At 45.9% G+C, this 23,713-nt stretch overlaps 1 pseudogene; it reads left to right on the top strand.

Moving 5' to 3' along the window:
* The first annotated feature begins 4,993 nt into the window (after window positions 1–4,993).
* Window positions 4,994–23,713, top strand: part of LOC148164417 (uncharacterized) — a 109,089-nt pseudogene continuing 90,369 nt past the window's right edge.

Raw genomic sequence — 23,713 nt, 5'->3', positions numbered from 1 at the left:
AAAAAATTTAACAAATAGAGCAAATGAGCATTTAACTATTTTTTAATGGTTTTCTATTAACCAGAAATGAGGAGGACCCCATGACTTAAATAAAGGCCAACCAAGAGCATGATCCCTGGGGCTCTTTTCAAGAGCAGCCTTAGAGGAACCCACTCAGATGGGCAATTATAAAGAAGGAGGTTGCTATTAGCATTTGCTAAAACAAACAAAAACAAGCTGTTCTTATATATTTTCCAATAGACAATGACTGGCTTTTTTCAAGTCCACTGTGTTGTTTCTTCAAAAGTTCTGCTTTCTGTGGATTTCACTGACCAGTATATCACTCCCGAACACAGCAGAGATGCAAAATGCATTTCTTATGTTTGGCCCACTAATTCATACATCATGCAAATAAGTCGTTAATGACAATTCATCGACTGCCTCATCTACTGCCCTTGGTGATTCTTGCTGTACACTGAGATGAAGTGTAAATCATCTTAGTCATGTATTTTCTGTGACGAACTGAAATGGCCATTCAAAGAGCTATTGCTCTCACCTTCTCTCATTTGGAGAGACCTTTACAGTTTTTCCAAGTATTTTTGCATCTATGATTTTGTGGGGGACTTGAGATCCTAATGAGATCTTTAGAGGCAAGAGTTATTACCCCCATTTGAGAGACCCTTGCCTGAGGTAACCCCACACTTTACTGAGTTACTGCAGAACACAGCACTGATCTGTGGCTTTTGTAGGCTGGGTATCATTACCTGGCTTTCATTTGCGTGTCCATTTCAGTTGTCCCGGTAAAGACAGGTGCTGAGATTGACAAAAGAGACAATGAAGAGTGAACATAAAATTAAGAAAAGGACACAACAAGAGCAACAACAACAACAAAAACAGAAGAGAGAGACTAGTGTTATGTTTATTTTTATAATAGCTTTTTTGGAGATTATTAAATGAAGATATCTGGAAGGAGAAGTATCTGATGAAGGAGTAAAAATAGCATATGACTGACTTGGAATGATGCCTTTTCATAAGTAAGTAGAGCAGAACTGAACAAGGAGAATAATCAGCAGGAGAGCTGGGAGTTAGGAATGAGAATGTGTTGTGCACAAAATGAGTTAGGAAATATCTTACCTAAATAATCTACCAATTTAGATGCACGGTGATTTGACTGAATTGGAAGAGCCACTGGGGGAGGACACAAGCTTCCCAATTTCTGGGAGGAAAATGTCTTTTACAAGTGTACCAATAGGATCGAAGCCCCAAGCCCCGAGAAGATCCCCATGTCCTATCTCTTGTGTAAATTCAAAATAAAGACACTGGCCAACTAGAAAACAAAACCTATGCGTATGTGGAACTAAAATAGATTCTCTTCTTTTTAGATATGCTGATTGCCCGGTACTGGTTATGTTAATCAAAGCAGAACCTCTCCCTCTCTCTTCAGTAGCCTGGTTTTACTGGTGCCCTGAGCATATAGGGTAATTCAGCACTGGACAGAATTATTGAATCATCTATATAAATTGTGAAAATAATAAGCACTATCTGGTCTGCACTTGCTAGTGTATAATTCATTTCTTCCTGCCAAAAATTTTATTGAAAAAAAAAAATTACCCTGGCAACCATGCTTACATAGTATAAATGGAAGGCTGAGTCAAAGATAAAATAATGGATGATTTAGCTGCCTAAATAAATAGAAGGAGAGATAGTATATTCTGTATGGGACAGCCCCCTAGGAGAAAATCATAAATTCTGCATGTGCCATAATATTGTACAACACTGAAAACAACAAAACACATTTGCATAAGTTCCAATGTCATGCCCGTGGACACAGTGAAACTCATCTTTTTCAATATACACAGGATGAAAAGTACTTAAATCGTTCCCCTAAACAAGTATTTTAAAACAGGATACATCACATGTAGGTCCATTTTGTGTATTGGCTAATAAAAGATGTGGTCTGAGAATAAATATTACAAAATTTTCATCAAGGTTTAAAATAAAATCTATTGGCTCTAAGATCAAACACTAGAGTATGATCTAATTTGGGCTCCCTCCCATTTTTAAAGTCACTCTATTTTAGTATTTCTTCGGATATGCTCTGTGGGTCACCCAAGTCACAATCACAGGGCACAGATTAAAGATGCAGTATCCAGAGCTGCCCTGCAGACTCAGCATATGATGATCTCGGGGGCTGACGCCAGGGTATCTGAATTTTCAAATCTCCCGGTGATCTTTAAACACATTCGAAGTTAGGATCCAATGAATTAATGCGTTACTGTCATTGTTCCTCAGGTGCTCTTCTTAAACCCTTCCTTGGCCACAGGATGGCTCATTCCAATGTGAGTTCCTGAATGGAAGAGTTAGTGACCAGGAATTTCCAGAGGAAAAAAAGGGAGGCTCATTTGCTGGGTAAACGGGAAGCTAGAACCTGTTCTGGAGAGAAAATGAACCCACAGAGGCTTCCCAGAGAAGGGAATCAGGCCAGTTGTTGACGAAGGCTCCTTCTCCTCCCAACACACTTGGGGGAGCAGCTGGGTAGATGGGAAGCGACCTTCAAGATTTCATTTGAGTTGGTGATGAAACTTCAATTCATTTAGAGCTGCCTGGTGGGGGTTGTTTCTTCTTCACCTAGGAGGAAAGCTCAGAGGTAAACCAAAGGTCGCTGCAGCCCGTGGGGATCTCCTTGGAGTCCCCTAGAGTACACTGCATTCTTTTACCTATAATTGATAGATTAAGGCCCAGACGAATACATGTTTTTTTCCTCGGTTCATTATTTTAATCTTCTCTTGTCCCTAACTAAGCCTTAGATTTTCTAAATCCAACCTCCTCCTCCAAATCATGTATATTATGAGCAATAAATTAAAACGGCAACTTGGATAGAAGTACTAATCTGTGACTAAATATTTAACAAGGGGGCAGGAAAAATTTACATTTTGATCTTTAAACACTGGAAAATAAATGCCCTCTGCTGTGAGTTTTCCAAACTGGCAAGACTGCAAGGGCAAAAGAAAATTTCCATGCATTTGATGGACCCCTTGAGAGGTGAGCTATTATTAGCAGCAAGAACTTGCCAAATCTATCTGGAAAATATTGGATGAAAAGTGATTGAAACTAGAAGTATTTTAAGCTGGTCAGCAGAGCCATGTCTGAAGGAGACAGATGAGCAAATATTACATATGCATAAAATTTATATATAATATTTATGCCTGCATATAACACATATAACATATCATATATATCTATATAGTTAATGATTCCTTTTAATCCAGCAAATATTTATTGAGTGGCTATTAGGGGTTGTGCACTATGCCATGCTAGGTTTGGGGAACACAAATAATAAGATCTACGTTCTTTTTCCTCCAGGAACTCACAAACTGGAAATGTGTGAGGGAACACTATGATTCCTACAACTTAATACAACCTGACAAGGGCTATATTAGCAACTTACAGAAAGATTAATAGAGGAGAAGAAACCTGATGTTGGTGCCAGTGATCAGAGAAGCCTTCCCAGAACAGGTGACATTTAACTCTTTGGGATTTCAGCAGACATAGAGGCGTGAGAATGTCATCCTGGCAGAGGTGACAATTTGCAGGTTAGGAGTACATAGCTGGAATGAAGGAGTTGGGGATGCTTTGGGTAAGGAATGGCCGCGCTTATGGTTTGAGTGATAAGTTCATTTACATATTCATTTATTCAGCAAACTTTCAGTGGGTGCTGAAGGAGGTAGGTGCTGCGTACAGAGGCTGAGGAGACAGGTTTTGCCTTTTCGTGGTTCATGTGCTAGGAAGAGAGTGGTGGAATATGGGACTGGGACTGTGAAACAAACAGGAACCACCAGCCCTGTCTGATTCTAGGATTTTCTGTGGTGTCCCAACAGTACCTTCCTGGGTAATAGTTGCCATTTCATCCAGCACCTCCTAAGTGCTGTGCTGAGTAGTTGGGTCACTGCCAATCCTTACAATCCTAGGGGTAGGTATTTTTTCTACTTACAGAAAGGAAGAGAGAAGCTCTGTGTGCCTGCCTGACCTTGCACAGCTTACACTATAGGAAGCTTGGATTTCTGCAGACATTGATCTCCGTGGCCTGGTAATTATAAAAGCTGAAGAACAGCTATTCAAGTACTTCCCCACCCCAGCCCCTGTGGAAAATACCATCTCAAATGCCTTGGGACTCCCCTGGCCTCTGATGCTGCGGGACAGCTCTGCACAATCTGTGCAGGTGATTTATATCCGTCTGCTCTTCTGAGAGACCGGAGCTCATTGCCTTGCTGGGCTGCCCCAGATCCCTGCCCCACCCCACCCCATCCCCATCCCCCCAAAGCAAAGATTTCCAATTACTGCTCTGCAGCAAATGTCAAAAGCATTATTCAACTATTCATTATCCCAGGTTTTGTAATTTTTCATATGTTTTTAACTCTTATCTGCTAGCACTTGAAAAAGACCAGCTTTTTCCTCTTAAGAGAGCTTAATTTGCAGAGCTGTGCAGTCTCCCTATTACGTTCTTATCATCCTCTCCCTGTGGTAGGCAGAATGACAGGGATGACAAAAAAAGAACCAAAAATATTTGAAGGGCTTCCTGAAAATCCACGGGAATGGAGGATCCAAAAAGCCTGAGGCTTCTGTTCCTCGACTGACCTGGAATAAGGCCAAGGGCGATTGGCATTAGCTCTCACAGTCCACTCAAGCAGGGGCTCTTGGCTAGTTGTCCCAGGGACCAAAAACCACCACTCCAGGGCCATAGGACTTTGTCTCTGAGGATTTCTCTCAGGAGCTTAACTAGGGGATTAAGCAGCTCTGAGGTGCCCAGAGGTTACCCCGAAATTCTCGAAATTCCCATACCAGTGTTAAGTCAATTTGGGACCAGAACCAGAGGCCGAAGTTTTCTTGGTGTGGGTGGTTAGTCCTTCCCCCATCTCCTTTGGCCTCCCCACCCCATTCTTGTGTAAGGCAATTGACATTTTTCTCGACGCTATGCAAAGGCAACTTCCAGTCCCCTAGATCTTTTTCCACCTAGATGGCGCCCCAGGCCCCGCCATCTGGAAATTCTGAGCCGCCATCTCCCTGGATCCTTTCCTCCCAGGATCCCCAGGTTTCTGAAGACAGCGCACCAGGACTCCGGGTTCACCCGGAGGGACACTGCACGCGGTGCGCCTCGCTCCGGGGGGGAAGGGTGGGGGGGGGAATCCCCGCCCACCCTGTCATTCCTGCAGGGGAATCCCCGCCCCCCGTCCCTGTCACTCCAGGAAGGGAGTTCCCGCCCCTCGAATCTACCAGAGGGAGGGAATCCCCGCCCATCCTGGAGGCTCCGTGGATCCCCAGCGCCGCGCAGCTGGGAGAGCTGGGCGCCGGTGCGTGCCGGCCGCGGGCAGAGAGACGCGGTGGGGTGGCGGCTGCGGGGACCCGCCGAGCCGCGGGCGCCGGGGATTGCGCCTCCCGCGGCTGAGGGCGAACCGCGTCGCTGCAGCTCCGGGCAGGCGCGGCGGCTGCACCGGCGGTGGAAGCAGCGGTGGCGGCGGCGGCGGTGGCGGCGGCAGCGCGGAGACCCGCCGGGCGGCGCCTGGGTCCGGACGCACGAGGAGCAGTGGGAGGCTCCGCCGAGCCGCGCGCAGGTGAAGCGACCGTCCCGCTGCGGCCGGGACGCGGGGCTTCGGATGGGCGGGGGAGGGGCGGTTTGGCAACCCCCTTCCCACCCCCTCCCACGAGACCGAGCGAGCCCGGGAAAGTTTAGTGACACATCCCGGTGCGGGAACCCCAGCCCCGGCACGGCGGTATGTAGGGAGCCGAACCCGGGTTGGGCGGCTCAAACTCCCCTCGTATCCGGCCGGGGGCGAGCAGGACGCGGCCGCGGGAAGAAGGCCAGCGACAACGGGATGACCCGAGCCGCACAGCTGGGCACACTCAGGACAGGGCCAGGAGCCCCTGCCCGGGCCCGCGCCCTGCGTCCCCCGTACCTGGGCGGTCGCCTGGTCCTCTCCTCCAGGGCGGAGGTACTCAGGCTCCCGCGCTTCCTCATCTCTCGCCTGGTTTGTGCCCGCGCAACAGACGCGCGGGTAAAGGGAACGGAGGGGGCGCGCATAAAGCAAGGACGTCTTTGGGGGCAGTATTGGCATCTCCCAGGGAGATGGGGAGCGTACACATGAGGAAATCCTGCTTCCCCTGTGAAGTCGAGTTCCCCCTAAAATCTGGCCTTGTTCCTTTCTCTCTTCCCCCGCCCTCTCTCTCTGTCTCTGTCTCTCCTCTCACCCCCTCTCCCTCTCAGGTTTGCGTTGATGTTTTAGGTCTTTGGGTTGCTTGTCTTCCTGCAATGCTAAACTGAGTAGGGGGAGGGTCCAGGGTCCCTGATTGGAGTTTGCCAGAAGCCTGCCCTCAGAGGCCTGATCAATGTAAAGACCTTGATAAGAGACACTGGAGTGTAAGAGGACAGGTCTGGCACGGGCTGGTCTCAGAGACTGGAATGGCAGGCACGAGGGCATTCCAGAGCTGCCCTGCACTGGGACTGGAGGTGGCCGACTGCAGGGGGAAGGAGCCGCATCTGTCTCTGGCGGCCGGCCTGGCCTCTGCCTGCCACAGAGTTAGGTGCTTTGGGTGGATGTCTTACCCCTGACAAAGCACAATGAAGCTGGAGGGGGTCCCTGAGTGGCTGCAGAAAGTGATACCATGGATCTGCTTCTAGAGAGAGCTCCCCAGGACCTTCCGTGCTGCTAGTCCTTCCCCAGTGGGGTCTCCCACATTCAGCCTGCTCTGGACGGGCTCTCTCCCAGCTTGCTGTTTCTACAGGGCCAGCTAACTGCCCCTTCCCCCCCCCCCCCCCGCGGTGGCTTCTGGGTGGCTGCCGAATAGGTCCAGGTTGGCAAGTGTGGTGTGGGAGGGTTGCTTGCGGGGGCAGAATAGAATGTCTCCGAACACATCCCTGGCTGTAGGTGGTTGTTCTAGCTTCATCAATTCCTTCTTCCACTGCTGCTCCGCTAATAACCACATAGCGGTGTAAGTGTGTGTAGGGGGTAGGCAGACAAGGAGATGGAGGAGTTGTGTTCCTGTGGGGGATGTGCTAGGAGGGGAAGGATCAGAGCCATGTAAAGTATATACATTCACCTTCCCTTGACATAGTTAATATGCTCCTAGAAAAATATTGAATTATACTTTAAATCTTTGTCATTAAAATTGATTTTGCATGCACTTAAGGCAGTTTACTATTTAAGGAAACTTATGATAATTTCTCTATTCATTTCAACCATTTTATTTTTGGAGTACCTGTGGTTTGCCGTGCATAGGCCCTCAGAGGTTCCTGGGGATGCGCAGGGGCTCCCTCCTTGATCTCAGAGTTTCAGTCTGTCAGGAGAAGGGAGAGGAGGAAACTGACAGCTCCCACCCAAACCAGTGCGCGTGGGGCATGTAATAGGCGCCCTGTATTTATTGGACGATGGGGATGATCTAATGAATAAGGTACCCGAAGAGTGGGCCAAAATAAAAGACTTTAGAAGGACAGAGGAGAGAGAAGTCCCTTTGGACTGAGGAGATCTGAAAGGCTCTATGGAGGAGAACTGAGGTAGAGAAGCCGTGGGCTGAGGGGTTGATCCTGACTGTGGATGTGGCCCCAGGGATGTGACGGAAGAAGAAGCTGGCCCGAGGTCTTGGGGAAGCTTCGTTCTGCAGCTGATAGGGAAATACTTGGGATTTTTGAGCTAGGGATTGTCGCTTTGTGCTTCAGGGAGATGAATCTGATCTCTGGCAGAAAGATTCGGAACTGGGAGAGATGGGAGGTGAGTTGTCCAGTGAGGAGGTTACTGTAATAAGGTGAGCACAGGAGGTCATGGAAGCCTGGCAGCAGGCTGTGGGAAGAAAGGAAAAGTTCGTTAGACATGGCCTTGAAGTATGGGCACTACTTGGATTTGGAGTGAAGAAGAAGCAAGAATCACTTGAAGGCTAGGCGGGCATGTGAATACATAGGTGACTGATAGGGAGTTTGGAGTTTTAACATTCAGCAAATGAGCAACCCGAAGAAACCCTCCCAGCCCCCTCCTCCCTCTTCCCACTTCTACTCAGTCTCCCAGACCTATCAGTGGCTCCCAGGATACAGAATAAATTCCAAATCCTATATGCCTGCTCAGACTTCTTTCCTGCTGTGTCCCCTAACACACACACACACACACGTGTACACACCCCACATACACACAGGAGCTGTAGACCTCCTGACCTGTCGTACTCGCTGCCTCTACGATGCTGACTTGCTAGGGGCGGTAGTAGGAGGGTTGAGGCCCTTGAATATACTTTCTTCCCTGGTCTTCCTGATGAACCACTTCTTACTCTTCAAGACCCAGCTCAAGGGTCTCCTCCTCTGTGATTCTCTGTCTTTCTCTCCCAAGTTGAGCAGTCCTACCTCTGGACTTGGCTCTACAGAGCCTGTTGGCACACTCATCATGCTGCCCTGGGCCTGTTTCTTTAGGACCATATCTTACTCATGCCCAGATAAGGCCTCCACCAGCCGTCCACTAGCTTCCTCAGGGAGAGAGGCAGAGGCAACACTCCATGACCTCCCTCTCCCCACCGCCAGCTGATTGTACTTGGTGTTGTCCCAGACCTGGTAGGCTGGACAAGATGACACAGAGCTGCAGATACCCCCTTGGCCTTTGTGGGCCTTTGTAACTTAGACTGTGGTGTGTGTGTGTCAGGTGGTGGGGGAGGTCTCTGTTGGAATGTGGCCTCAGGGCCCTCTTACTGCACCAATCCCCAGGGGAAGCGTCCCAAGGAAGATGAACCCGCAAAAGGTCAGGACAGAACTCAAAGAGAGGCTGAATCTCTAAAGACAGACTTGGAGACTGGACAGTTTTTAACCTCTCTCTTCTGCCTTCAGAAGTGTCTCCATAGGACCATGTGGGACGCGGCAGGCAAGCCCCTGAGGGAGGTAGGCAGACAGGTAGAGGCAGGAATGTCTGAGAAAGGCCAGTCTTCTCAAAGACTAAGAACAGTGTCTGTCAAGGAAAGTCATGAGAGCCAGGTTCACCAGACGACAGAGAGAGTGATCGCCAAGATGATTGAAGTCTGGCGCATAGACACTGGATCCAGAGGTGTGCCAGTTAAAAATAATCTGAAGGGTATTTTGAGGAGGTGGTAGTGTTGTGGGAAGGTTTATCCGGGAATGTTCCCCAAATCCCCTTCCCAGGCATGTGTGGTAAACAAAAGAGCAGTGAGAGAGAGGGAAGACAAGATAAGGGGTGTTTGGGAGGGAAGAAGCCAGAGGTGAACAGGAGCAGGGAAAGAACAAAAGCTGGCATCTCCCTTCCTGGGAAGGTAGGAGGGAAGCAGAGGTTGGGAGAGGCACTGGAGAAGGAGCCTGCAGTGTAGTGGAAGGATGTGTCATCTTGGTAAAACAGGAGAGGTGCCTGGCTGCTGGGGGTGGGGGGTAAGGGGGGTGGGGCAGGCAGAAGTACTGCTAGCAGCCGGGTAGGTGAACCTGGTGCCTGGCACCGGCCGAGGCAGCCAAGAGGGAAAGGAAGGTTTCTGGAATTGGGGTCAGAGGCTTTGGCTGGAGTCCTAGCAGTGCAGAAAACTTCTCACTGGCCAGATCACTAGAAATATTGATCTATTCAATTGAATATCTATATTCAATACGGTCTCCTCTTGTGCAAGACTGGGACAATAGCGACTTCACAGGGTCGTTCTCAGGAGGAATGAAAAAAGATACCGAGGTATGTATGCAAACCCCTCAATGACAGTGCCTGCTACAAAGTAGTAGGACCTTCTGTTAGTGTGTCGAGAAATGAATAAGCCTCTTGTCAAAGGGGCTTTGACACAACCCAGTGAGTGTACAAGGCAGGACTTTTTAGCGGACACAGCCGAAGCTTGCTTTCAGCTTTGGATGCAAAGCTCTGGACCGCTGGGAGCAGCCTCTCACCTCCCTGTTCCCACCTTCAGGAATCTTTCAGGATGTCTGCCTTTTTTATCTGTTGACTTGTTTCAGTGGATACATCTGTAGTTTACATGCAAAGGTCACCTTGCCAGGGCTCAAAGCAGGAAGATCCTGCAGAGTCTCCCCTCCTCTGTGCTTTGGAAGGGGTGATGCATTCAGACTTGCTAATTCCCATATTGGAGGAACCCGAGGCCCAGAAGAGTGGAGAACTTGCCACCTTCTAGCCCAACTGGAAGTGGAATCACATCTGTAGTGGCTAGATTTGCAGAACTGTTGTCTTCAGTGGCAATAGGTGTAAAATGCAGGTGGGTGAAGAGGAATTGAAAATCTGTGTACCCACTTGGTTTTATGAATGAATCATGATTATACTTAGAAAGATTAAATAAATATTCTCCCCTATTAGTCAAGAGCAGAGGAAAAGGAGCACTTAATTTGATTTACTAAACACTCACTAGGTGTGTGCCAAATTAAATGATATTGGGGGAAAATGTGTATGATGTTTCTTTAAGGAACTCAAAGTATAAAAGTATTTTCTCAGATTATTCCTGATTTATTTATTTATTTTACGTCAATTGTGTTGTTCTTTGGGCCTAAACATAGGTCGCATATACAGTGATAGATCCTTCTATGGCATTTAAATGTTTTAAATTTCCGATCTTACACTATCCCTATGCTAGAAATGGGAAAAAGAGAGAATTGGGAAAGAATTCTTTTCCTGTGTGTTCTGCAGCTCTGGGCAGAGGCAGGACGGGAAGCCAGGTAGGTCATCGGATTTAGGCTCCGATTGCCTGTGATCTAAAGAGCTCTGCATTCTATTTACAAATGTGTTCAAGAAAACACTGGGAGCATTTACGGCTTGAAAAGTCAGTCGTTGAAGAGGCCCTTTGTGGTCTGATAAGGCGGCTGAGCCTGGAGATGGCTTGTTAAGGCACTAAGTGTGCGGAGAAGACACATTTGTCTTTGAAGCCTCTCCAGCTCCGGGAAGAGGCCTGCCCCGGCTGTGGCCTCTCTCCGATGCCAATGGGGTCCTCTCCAACCCCACATTCTCAATGGGGCAGGGAAACAATCCCCGTTCTCAGAGCGCTTGCCTCCTTGATGCGCGCATTACCTACGTATATACATTGAGTGAACAGTGACTGGGCTATTAACTTGCAGAAAATCAGAAACTTAAGAATTAGCTCTCTTTGTGAAGCAATCCAATGAAAGCAGATAGCATTGACCATCTGGTTGATTAAGTTATTCTTGGATTATTTGTTTTTAGGTTTTAAAGGGTTTCTGGGGCTCATAAAGCACTCTAGGACACATGAAGAGGTTTTGGAGAAGCAAGGCTTGGAGAACTGACTTTACAGCAAAGAGGACTAGTTTGGCACACACTATTGTCACAAGCTTTCAATGAAATAATAGCAAGGGAGTGGGGAAGCAGCCTGAAATGCGTAGCTATTCACACAAAGATAAAAAAAAAATCACAAACTCCTGAGGATTTGCAAGTTCTTGAAAGAGAACTACCCAATCCTTTGCCTCCAGGTTGAAGGCAAATTTAGCTCATTTTAGGTAAGATCTACAGTGTTTGAACAGCCTCCTGAGGGGGGCTTCCATGGTATATGTGGCCCTTAACAGAATGGTTCCCAGGCTGTCCCCTTTGAAGTTTTTAGCAACAGTGGAATTGGATTTGAGCTGAGCCACTTGTGGTCTCCTTTTTATCAACATCTGGACAGTTCTAGTACTTGGCTTTGCATACACTAGACTTTAAGTCAGCTACTGCCACCAAATTGTCCATACATACGCTGTTGTCCTGGCCTCTGAAGAGTGATCATCTGCTTTGCTAAGAATGAAGACACGTGGATACAATGCAGAAGAGGACCCCTACCATGAACAGGGGCCCTCCATGGTGCTGTGCAAGTCCAAAGTCAGCCCTCTGGCTGAAACCAGTCTGCTGAGTGAGTAGAAATTGTGCTGGGCAGAGAGTAGGAGAGGGGGTATATTTGGATCATGGTAGAGTCAGGAGACAGTGGGGAGACTAGCCTGCCTCACAGGGAGCCTCTGGGCATCCAGAGAAAGGGGGTGGTGGGGGCTTTGCTCTCTTGGCACCTGGTCTGGCTATAGTTGCTCCTAACAAGATCTTGGGCTACCTAGGGGTAAGACAGAATACACACTGGCTTTTTTGTCCCTTTCACCGAAGGCCAGCACTTTACAGATGCCTGTATAACGTGAACCTGGTTATCCTACGTACATGTCCTGGGATGATACTGTAATTCCAATATTCCCCAAGTCTCTTTCCAGAGAGTAGAGAGGCAAGTGTGTTTCAGATTAGCCATAGTATCTTGGGTTGGTGCCTACAAGTTGAACACCCAGTAAGGTTCCTCACCCTGACACTCCTTATATTTGCATGCAGGTGATCACTAACTCTCTTCCAGTGTTTGAATGTTTTTTTCTCTGCCTATGAAGATGAGAATGGAGCAAAGTTTAATAAAGCAAGATGTCAATAAACTTTACATTTTTGTGTGTTGGCCAAGGGACACTTATAAAATGTCTGATTTCAGCTGTGTTTCAGTTGGATTCCCCCCTCACCCGCCTTTTGGCACAGTGTATTTTATAGAGATTTGGGTAAAATTATATTGTGCTATATGGGTCTCCTGGTGAAGAAAATTAGCTTCCCAGGTTAAAGCAGCCATGCAAATATTATTATAAAATCACTCAGCATACAAAATTGGCATCGTTTTCCTCCACAGTTTTCCACTGCTACTCTCTACCCCCACCCCGCCCTGGTCACCGTTATTCCCAATATTATTAGGCTAAAGGAAGAGACAGCTGTCCCCAGAAAATCTGCTCTGAATGTCCTCATCAACATGGGCTCTCATGAGAGAGCAGGCAATGAGATGGTGTGAGCAGAGGAAGATACTGTAAAAAATTGCAGTAACCCTTCTCTGGACCTACTACTCATCTTCAAAAACCTGAGCAGATGTAAGGCTTACTGATCTCTTTATTGCGGAATGCTGGGGAGCGGTGTTCAGCAATTTGTAGCACCTGAGTACCCTTCCCCCTTCTGGTCCCTCACCTGCTCAGCTTCTGGGCACCATCTTTATTTTCAGCGTCTCTCCACATATGTCTTTTCCCCCATTCTTCAGGCTCCTTCACATGGATATGTCCAGTACATGGATAAAATTTAAAAATTTAAATTGTTTGAATGTTCCCTGTTTGGCAGGCACTGTTCTAGATGCTTTACATATGTTATCTCATTTAATTCTCCTTATGAGTCAGTGAGGCACACACTGTTATTATTCCCCTATTCATTTCCTGGGGCTGCTATCACAAATTACCACAAACTTGGTGGCTAAACAACAGAAATTTATTCTCTCATGGTTTTGGAGGCCAGAAGTCTGAAATTTAGGCGTTGGCAGGGTCATGCTCCCTCTGGAGGCTCCTGGGGAGAATCTTTCCTTGCCTCTTCCAGCTTCTGGTAGTTGTTGACATTCCTTGTAACTCTTTCACTCTGATCTGTGTCTCTGTCTTCGTATCATCTTCTCTGTATGTTCACATCTCCTCTTCTGTCTGCATGTCTCACTTTGTGTGTCTCATGTGTACCCTTGTCATTTAGGGCTACCCAGATAATCTAAGATGATCTCATCTTGAGATCCTCCATGTCATTACTTTTGCCAAAGAAGGTCCCATTCGCAGGTCGAGGACACGGACATGTCTTTTGGGGGGACACCATTCAACATTGCAGATGGAGAAATGGCGGTACAATGTGGTTAAGCAAATTCTCCAAGGTTACAGATGGAGCTGGGATTTAAATAGAGCAGTCTGGCTCCAGAGCTTACATTCTTGACCTACTATTACATTCTTTTCTCTCCTGTCTCTCATTAATGTGCTCTGTGATCGTTTATGGTATGAATGGATGGTGGGATGCGTGGGTAGATGGATGGATAAAACAATGCTTATAACAATAATTGGCCAACATTTGCCTTCCCAGTGTACTGAAAATAACAACAACTAATATTCAGTGTTTTATGATGTTGCCCCAGGACTTGACCTTGGGTCTTCTTCTCTAGCCATTCTCCCTCCTAGGGAGATCTTCTCTGCCTCAAGGCTGTACCTACCATCAGTGTGCTGATCTGTGTGCAACCGGTGTCTCAGACCTAGCTTGATCAAAATAGGATCCTTGATATTTCTTTCCTGGCGAGTAATTTCCTTCTCCTTCTCCCAGCTCAGTATATGGCACCACCATCCACCTAAAGGCTCGTTCCCAAAACCTCAAGACCTTCATTCTTTTTTTCCTCACACCAGCAACCGAATCTGTAAATCTTTTTGGCCCTCTGTCCACCTGTACGGCAGCCGACCTGGTTGGAACTGCTGCACAGTAGCCCTCTATCTGGGCCTCCTGAGACTACTCTTGACTCCTAGTCCCTCTCCTCACACAAGCCAGAGGGGTCTTTTAAAAACACACATCACAGGACACCTGGGTGGCTCAGCCAGGTAAATGTTCAACTCTTGGTTTCAGCTTGGGTCATAATCACAGGGTCATGAGATTGAGCCCCAAGTTGAGCCCCGCATGGGGCTCCATGCTGGGTGTGGAGCCTGCTTAAGATTCTCTCTCCCTCTCCCTCTGCCCCTCCCCCCCACCACTTGCATGCATGCTCTCTCTCAAAAAAATAAATAAATAATAAAAAATAAAAACACAAGTCATGTCACCTAACAGTTTACAACTGGGGATTTCTCATTGCCATTTGAATACAACCAGGCCCTTTGCCCCAGCCTGCCTCTCAGATGACCTCCTTTGCTAGGACTCATCGTCCTTACTCTGTGTGTGCCAACACACTGTCCTTTCTGTTCTGGGACATTCCAAGCTGTATCCCAGAGTAGGGTCTTCCCTCTGCCAGGAAGCTGCCTCCAGACCTGCATAGGCCCTCTCCTCCCTGACCATATGATCTAAAATGACCCCCCACCAGCACTCTATCACGTTACTCCTATTCTGTTTGAAACAGTTTTGATTTTCTTTTTTTTATTATTGGTTGTCTCACCTTTTGGAATGCAAGCTTCATCAAAGCAGGGACCTTGTCTTGCTCACTGGCTCTCCAGTGCTGACAACAGTGCCCAGTATACATTAGACACTCAATAAACAGCTGTTGAGCAGATTTAGCACTGTTCCCAGTTATCCTTTTTTTTACAGAAGCCGAAAAATAGGCTCAAAAAGTTTAAATTATTTGCCCGAGGTTGCACATCTATTAAGACTTGGAGCAAGAATTTGAATCCAGATCTCTCTGTCCTCTAAGGCTGTGCTCTTAACCTTATTCCATATAGCATCTCTGAGAAGCAGGAACTTCCAGGATCCCTAAAATCCCCACAGATCTCTACATTTTCTGACTCATTTTTCTGCTCATAAGCCCAGGACATAGATTGGTAAAACACAGAGAAAAAATCTACTTACTTGAATTCCAAATGTACTATTTCTCTGAAAAGTTGGCCCTGGAGCTTAAGCTTGAGAAGCTAAAACATTATTTCTTTTTTCTCCATTTGGGCATTTAGGCTCATGACTTTTTCTGATCTATCTGGAGACTTAATGGTTTAAACCCTCTTCCTTGAACCTCTACAGGAAGGGCAGAAATGACCATGTCCTTCACGTGTCCTTTATGCAAGGGTGAAATTTGCATTCCTAAAAGCCCTGCACTATTCATCCTCCTGGACACCGACATTTCCCTCAGTGTGGCATTTTCTGCCTCCACATCTCTTCTTAGGTGATAACATGGACTCCATTTTTAGGTTGGTTGGTAGCGGGACCCTCTCTATTGGGTCTTGCTAAGAGATTGGTTCATTTTTCTGGGCCAGTCATGGAAGAGGCCAAAAGGACAGGTACCAGCCAGATGTGGGACTCAGAAGAACTTCTGCTAGTGTTGCAGAGTGGGGAGAATGAGAAAGCAGCTATTGGTTTCCTTCCCTGCTGTTGGACCTCCTTTTAAAAATAAGTTCCATCTTGAGAATTACATCAGCATCCCCATAAGTAAACATCAGACAGAAGCTACTATTTCAGGCAAATAGTAATTGTAAGAATAGCCAAGACCCACAAATGTAGGTTGGGCTTTTATTTGTAGAGAGGGCTACAGTGGCTGATTAGTGTATCTGGCAATTACGACTGCTCTCCTACAGGAAGGCAGAACTCTGGCTATTTGATATGTCATGTGCTTTGTCTCTGCTGTCTGTCATGAGTGGGGTTTGCTGTGGTAACCAGAACTTTGCCCAGAGGTTTGTGCATGTAAAATGTCACTCATAGGCAGTCTCCTTTATTTTTATCATAAACCGAAGAGGGCCTGCTCACTGTTCTTGATGACAGGCAGGTGGGTAATCACAGTGAAGTCCAGGTTGAATTGTAAGTGCCATTCCGATGTGGAATATCACCACCCACCACAATTCTCATTTGCTGAATCAAGAAGCACTTCTGTATTTCCATCGATAAAATCCAGACTGGAACCTGCATGCTAGGATAGTTGGACTTATTTAATTTTTTGTTTATTTAAATTTCTTAAAAGTTTATTTTTTAAGTAATCCCTACACCCAATGTGGGGCTCAAACTCAACCCCAAGATTAAGAGTTGCATGTTCTTCTGACTGAGCCAGCCAGGTGCCCCGGCCTTACTTATTTTTATAACTCTTTCTCAACTGCTATTCTCTATCTTAAGCTTGACAAAACATACGAACTTTATTAACAGTGGTGGTGCTGTGGATGGGAGGTAGGTAGCTGCCCATAAAAACCACTGAAAACTCTGAGTGCTCAGCAAACATTTGAAGGAGGTAATATTATCAGTTATGCTCAGTTCTCTCCTAGAGCTCATACTTTGTCCTCACTGCTGCAAACTTTTTTTTTCTTTTCCGTTCAACTAATATTTACTTAGCATGTGCCACATAGAGAGAAAAGATATATACATTTCATATTCTATGCATGGGGAATAAAAAATAAAATTCAGATTGCCTTGAATTATCAATGCTATCAAATTATTTAACTGTCTTTTGGGACAAGGGAGAGACGATGGAGAAGGCATTGCTTCAAGAACATACTGAACCTCATGAACCCCTCTTCTGTTGGAGACTTGGAACTGGCTCTCAAGGCTATCAAGGTCACTAATGAGGTCCACATTGCTGAATCCAAGGACCAATTCTCAGCCTTTTCCTTGTGCCTTCAAAGCATTTGATGCACACAGTTAATCCCTTCTTGAAATGCTTCCTTCCCTTAACTCTCTGAACACCATGGTCTCTAGGCATTCCTCCTTGCTCACCAGTCTGCATTCCTTCCCAGTTTTCTTGGCTGCCTGTCTTCTCCCTGACCTCTTAATGCTGGACGGCCCAGGAGTCATTACTTTCGCTTCTTGTCTTTTCCTTCTGCGATTGTTATCTGTGATGTCAGTCATTCTCATGGCTTTAAATGCTATCTATAAGCTAAGAATTTGTACCAGTATATTTTCAATCTTGCATACATAATTATTGACTTGAATCTCCACTGTCTAATGTTCATCTCAAACATTAACATCTAAAATCAAATTCCAGATTCCTACCCCTGCCTCTTCCAGATACTTTGTTTCTGGCTAGTTCTCCAAAATATACCCAGAATCTGACCATTGCATACCACCTCTCCCCTCTTCCAAGTTGTCCTCATCTCTCAATTGGACTATTTTGAAAATTGCTCAGTTGCTATCTTGCCCCTTTCCCCATTAGTCTATTCTCAACAAAACAGCCAGAATGATTATCATAAAACTGTAAATCAGATCGTGTCACTTCTCTGTTCGGACCTTCCCAGGAGCATCCCATCTCACTCCACGTAAAAGCCAAACTCATTATTACATAGCCTACTAAGCCCTTCCCTTTCTGACTTCTTCATTTCTATTTACTTTCCCTCCCCGCTCCGGCCACACCACCATGCTTCTGCCTCAGGGCCATTGCACCTGCTATGTCCTCTGCCTGGTGTGTTCCTCTCTCCTGTAGCTGAGTTCTTCCCTCACTTCCTTCAGTTCTTGATTTAAATGTCACCTTCCGTGAAGTCTTCCATGCCACCTACTCCAGTCTGAGACTACATATCCCCCTTCTCAGCTTTATTTTCTCCTTAGCACATTGTCAGCTTTTTAACATGTCATATATTTTACTGATTTAATTTGCTTTTTCTGCCTGCTCGACTTCATTATAATGTAAAATCGTAAAATCTATGAGGGTAGTTTTTTGAAAGGGGGGTCTGTTTGGTTCATTCTTATATCTTCAAGAAGTGCTGTGCTATAGTAGTGCTGGCATATAGTAGGCACCCAGAGAATAATTTGTTGAGAGAATGAAGTAGGATCACTGGTATTTTTAATTTAAATGCTGATACCCCAGGGATTGTGATGGAATGGGTAGGAGGTACAGCGTAAGCATTGGTCTCTTCTGAACACCACCCCTCCCCCCTCAGGTGGTTCTAATGTGGAGCCAGTGGTGCAAACACCTACTTGTTTTTCTCCTTCTTGGGATTTTACCTCTGTGGCGTATGTTGTTGCATTCTTAGAAAATCCATTAGTCTCAAAACTTAAATTGCAGTGGAGGGTTTTAATGAAATTTGTGCTGTGTATAATAGTTTATTAGGGTTTTCATAGGAACATCTTGTTAGAGTTAATGTAGTGGACATCGATCCCTGCGTGACCTTGGCCAAGCTTCGATGGGAGGCACAGACCCTGTATGGCAGAGTCAGGTGTTTCTTTGTTAATTTCCCAGTTGAGCATCAGGCTTTTCTCTTTATATTTGAGAAGTGAGAGGGAATTTGGATCTGACTTAACTTCTTTTGTCTACATTAGCTACACACATTTATTCTACACCTCCTACCCAGAAGCCCATCTACCCATTGCTTAAATTCTGTTCATCCCTTAAGGCCCCAGTGAAGTCTCATTCCCTGTAAAAAGTGTCCTCCCTTCCCCCCCCGCTCCAGCTGGCAGCCTCCCCCAGAACGTCTGGCACACCTGCTGCCTGGCACTTCACTTGGCATCTAGCACGTGCGGCTTTTGGGTGATGCACTTTTGGGTGAAAGTGGTGTTTCGTTTTGTTTTTTTTCTTTACCCAACTCCCAAACTAGACTGCAAATTCTCTGAGGACACCTGGCCATACTTTTCACCTCTTTGTGTCCCCAGCAGTGGGCGTTAAACAGATGTTGATGGATTGGCTAAACTATTTCTGTTAAATGCATTGGCAGCTTCTAAGGAGTGTTGCCTAGGGAAAGAGGTGTCACTCTCCGTGTAATTAGGGATTATAGCTTTCATAAACGCCGTGGCATTTTTCACTCTTGTTGTTGATCTTTGAGTTATATGCTTCTCATCTTACGATTTTCTTTTAAGTGACTGAATACATAGCTAGTGAGATTTAAAATTCCAAGATTTCAGTACCCTCTTTGAAAATGATGTATTCAAGAAAGCTCAGAGACAACCATATTTGGCTTTACTTTCATTTATTTGAGAGAGAGAGCACAAGAGGGAGAGGGAGAAGCAGACTCCCCATTGAGCAGGGAGCCCGACGTGGGGCTCGATCCCAGGATCCCGGGATCATGACCTGAGCCGAAGGCAGACGCTTAACTGACTGAGCCACCCAGGCGCCCCTTTGGCTTTACTTTCAAAATGAGATTCAAGGAAATACAATTTAAACTGCCTTTTAGGGCAGCTGGGAGGAAGCTCCAACACAGGACAAAGGGGGCCCCTCATAAAAACACCCCCTCATTTGAAGGAGTTACTTTTCTGATATAGTCTCATTATTAGGCTAACAGTCTTCATTTCAGCCGCCTGGGAGATCAGGTAACCTGATATACTGGAGTAGGAGGAAGGTTTAGAAACTGAGTTCTTAACACCTTTGTGGTCTTTTGAAGCTCTAGGCTTGGGGAAAAGTGATGTCATGGTGAGACAGGAAATGTTATAAAGCCGTAAAAGGTCATAAACCAATTTCCATCTGGTCGTAGGTGTATAAGACACAGCAAAGAAAAGTGCATTGTGTTTTTATCCAACGGGGATAAGGTTACTAGGCTAGTACATCATGGGAAAGCTGTTGACATAGTGTATCTGGACTTCTCAGCAAGGTGTTTGGATGATCCCTTGTGAGATCTTTGCGGGCAAGATGGAGAAATGTGGACTGCACAGTAGCAGCGTTTGGTGATTTGTAGCTGACTGGCTAAATGCTGTACAAAGGGCTTGATGGATTGGTGTCCATTTAGAGAGAGGGTTCTAGTAATGAGAGTCAGACACAGTTCTGCTATTGGATTTATCCTTCTCCTGCTCAACATTTTTATCGCCAACTTGAATAAAGATATGGATGACATGTTTATCCCATTTGCTCATGACCCAGATCTGGGAAGCACGGTGACCTCATTTCATACCGGTATCAGAATCTAGACTTACAGGATAGGCCAAATCTTGCAAGAGTCAGCCAAAGGGCTCAAGTGAAGGTTCTGTATTTATGTCTGAAAAAACCAGTTGCATTTATTATAGGATGGTCAGGAACCTGCTTTAACGGGGTCTCTGTGTAAAAGATTTAGGAAATTCATTCGACTCTACCATCAGTGTGTATCGATACTGCGGTGTGACTATTAAGTAGTCCCAGAAACAGAGAGTTGACCCTTTGTACTAGGCCCACACATCTAGACTATTGTGTGCCGTTCTGGGCAACACATGGTGCCAAGCAACCTATCCCAAAGCAAGGGGTCCAAGATGGGGGAGTTAGCAGGAGAGATTTGCAGGGAAGACAATAGCTACCTTCAAATCCTTCTCCTTCCAGCCCACACCCCTATGGACCATAGCTTTATCGGTTCCTTTGCCAATACTCTAACCTCCCTTATCTCTTTTCCTCTTGCTATCCCTACCCTCCAAAATCCTACTCCAAGTAAGTTCAACCACCTGCGTTTTCTGCCTCTATCTCCTGGCTGCCAAGCATTTCTATGAAAGAAAAAAACCTACCCGTCTACTTCGATGGGGGCACCTGCAGAAAAATGGTCTCTAAACTCGTCAGCTCCGTGGGCTGCAGATAGTCTCTTTACAGGATCCCACTCACCTTCCCTTGCCATTCTGCCGCCAGTGTCTAACGCTTCCCCTTCCCCTCCAACTCCTACCTCGTGATTTGCTTCCACCCTCCAAGCTAGGGACCTTAATGTTTTCTTCACAGAGAGAATGAGTAGCCACCCCCTCAGTCTTGCTCCCTCACAAACTACCTATTTCCACATCCAGCCTGCACTCTGACCTGAAAACTTGGTCTATATCAGCTATTTTCACCTATTTAATCTCTCATTAATTCCTCAATGGACTGTGCAATCTGATTTCCATTCCCAACCCTCCGCTGAAATTCCCTTGCTGTGATCACCGATGGGCCTCTGCATTTAAATCCAATGGAAACTTTTCAATAAATTCAGTTGATACTCTGACAAGTTCCTCCTTTATGAAACACTATTCTCCGGTTTTTCTGACACTACTTCTCTCCTGGTTTTCTTCCTACCTAATCTTTAAACTAACACTTAGTTTCAATCTTCTCTCTGAGCTCCTCTCTATGGAGCCCTTTCATATACTTTTGCAACCACTTTTATCCCCCTTTACTTTTTGGACTAGATTTTATAGTTTGCCTCTTAAACATTGATGTTCTCATTTCCCCCCTGGACAATTTCAGCTGCATTTTCATTCTACCACTACCTACATTTTGATCACTCCCAAATCTGTACCTTTAGATCCAACCCTTCTCCTGAGCTCTGGACTCACATGTCCGCTGTAAGCCTACCATCTCCAACTGGGCGACCCTCAGCCACTCCATAGCAATATACCCCAAACTGAACTCATCCCCTTCCTTCCCTAGACAGACCTGCTCTTCCTCCTCTGTACCCTATCTTGGCCAATGGCACCCCTCTCAACCAGCCCCCTGAACAAGAAACCTGGACCCATCCCTCACTTCTCTGTGGTTCTATATATTTGCACGCAGGAGGTTTGTAACTACAGTCCATTGATGGCCAAAAAATATTTTCAATGGCTTTCTTGTGCAGGACCACTAAGACTTATTCTCATTTCTGGTGCAGAAGCCAAAACAAGGGCCAGAACATTGAAATTAACGGAAGGAGATACGGCTCCATGCTAGGAATGTTTCTGTGACCATTATAGTCTCAGAGTGTCATGGATTGCCTTGAGAGGTAGTAAGTTTCCCTTCACTGCCAACAGCAAGCTGAGGCTGGAGAACTGATACTGTAAGATTGGGCTGGGTGACTTCTGATGCCTCTACCAACTCTGAGGTTTAGTTCAGCAGTTAATAAGCCGCTGCCATATACTTTGCCCACATCATCTCATTTATGATTCCTAATAGATTATTAGCCTCATTTTATGGATGAGAAGCCAGGAACATGGAGGGCTAAGTAATTTTCCTCAAGTGATACAGTCAGTATTAGGGCCAGGCCTCCAGAGCAGCCCTGGTGTCCCTAAATCTCAGTTTTTGTTAAACCACGGCCTTCTATTTGACATTGGAAACAGACTTCAGTTCAGTAGAGAACAGTACCGTCCGCTGTGTACCTTCACCGGTAGAGGTAGACCTTTGAAGATAATAGAAGGGAAGAATTCCTTGAAACAGAGCATTTTTAAATAAATAAGTTTGGAGCTTAAGTTCTTAAATATATCCCCATGTTTATTGCTATATTACCTTTCCCCTCTATTTCTACACTTTATTATTATAACAAGCAATTCTAATAACAAAATGCAATTTTCTTCATAGGTCACCACTCCCATTTCCCACAGACTTGGGAAGGAACAAGAAAGGGTTAATTCTTCCATTTACTTAGAATGGCTTTTAATGAAATGCAGGTCCCAGCAGCAGAGGTACCAGGTTGCTGTGTGATGGAGGCTGAAGGGTGAAATCCTGGGTTTTCTTTTACAAACTTGAAAGAAAAGGAGATACCCCATATTGTAAGGATGGGGTGGGGCAGGGTAGGATTGGCTTGAAGTATAGAAAGACTATATAAGCAAATATTTACCTCATTTTCATTTTTGCCTCGAATACGCTGCCCTGGAAGGAACCAGAGGTCTGATTAAAACAGCAGATAAGCATCAAAATGGGAGGCAGTCCGTCTAGGGTGACACCTGGGCTGGAGGAAGGGGTCCAAGGGGACAGTTGAGGCAAGGACCTGCAATCCAAGCTGTAGAGACTGGACTTGTAGATAACCTGTGAGTGGTTATTTTTATAGTCCTCCTTAGCTGCCATTCCCAGAACCCTAAGGATACTTATCCTCTTAGGTGCTCGAAGGTATGGAATTACTTCTCCATCTTTCACCTGATCCGAACCTTATTGTTTGAGTACCCAGAGGGCAGTCTTAGTCTGTGGGCTTGAGGGTTAGGTAAGGCGTGAAGAATTAAAAGCCAACAGTAATCCCTCAGCCGTAAAACAGAATAACCAGCGCCTCTGTCCGTGTTCAGAGAGGCAGCAGGTGCTGCAGCAGGTGCAGAGCAGGATTGGGAAGGATTGTGACGGTAGTGACGAGTGACAGGTCAGCAGCTGGCACTCGGTTCTGGTCTAGATACTGCCACCATCAAGTTGTAGTAGCTAGCGCCATTAGGTCCTACTTTCTCTGCACTTAGAGCGAAGCAATTGTGTTTAATGATTCTGAAAGTCTCTTTTATTTCTAAAAGAAGAAAATGTCCTGACACCCAGTCATGGCTCACTAATGCACACATTGCCTTTCACTTGAGAACAGATCATCCCATTCTTGCCTCTCACTACTGAAAACCAGCTCATGCCTCCTGTGCCTTGGACCTCACGTTTTGTCCTAAATGAGTAAATTCCTCTAAATTAAGCTACCCATAAAAAATACCCTGTTTCTGTTAGG

This window comes from Eumetopias jubatus, unplaced genomic scaffold (genome assembly GCF_037043125.1).
Source record: "Eumetopias jubatus isolate StellerSeaLion01/CBP00866 unplaced genomic scaffold, mEumJub1_p1.0 scaffold_5, whole genome shotgun sequence".
NCBI classification, from domain to species: Eukaryota; Metazoa; Chordata; class Mammalia; order Carnivora; family Otariidae; genus Eumetopias; species Eumetopias jubatus.
The sequence above is the reverse complement of the archived record's forward strand: the minus strand, read 5'-3'. Positions and strand labels throughout refer to the sequence as shown.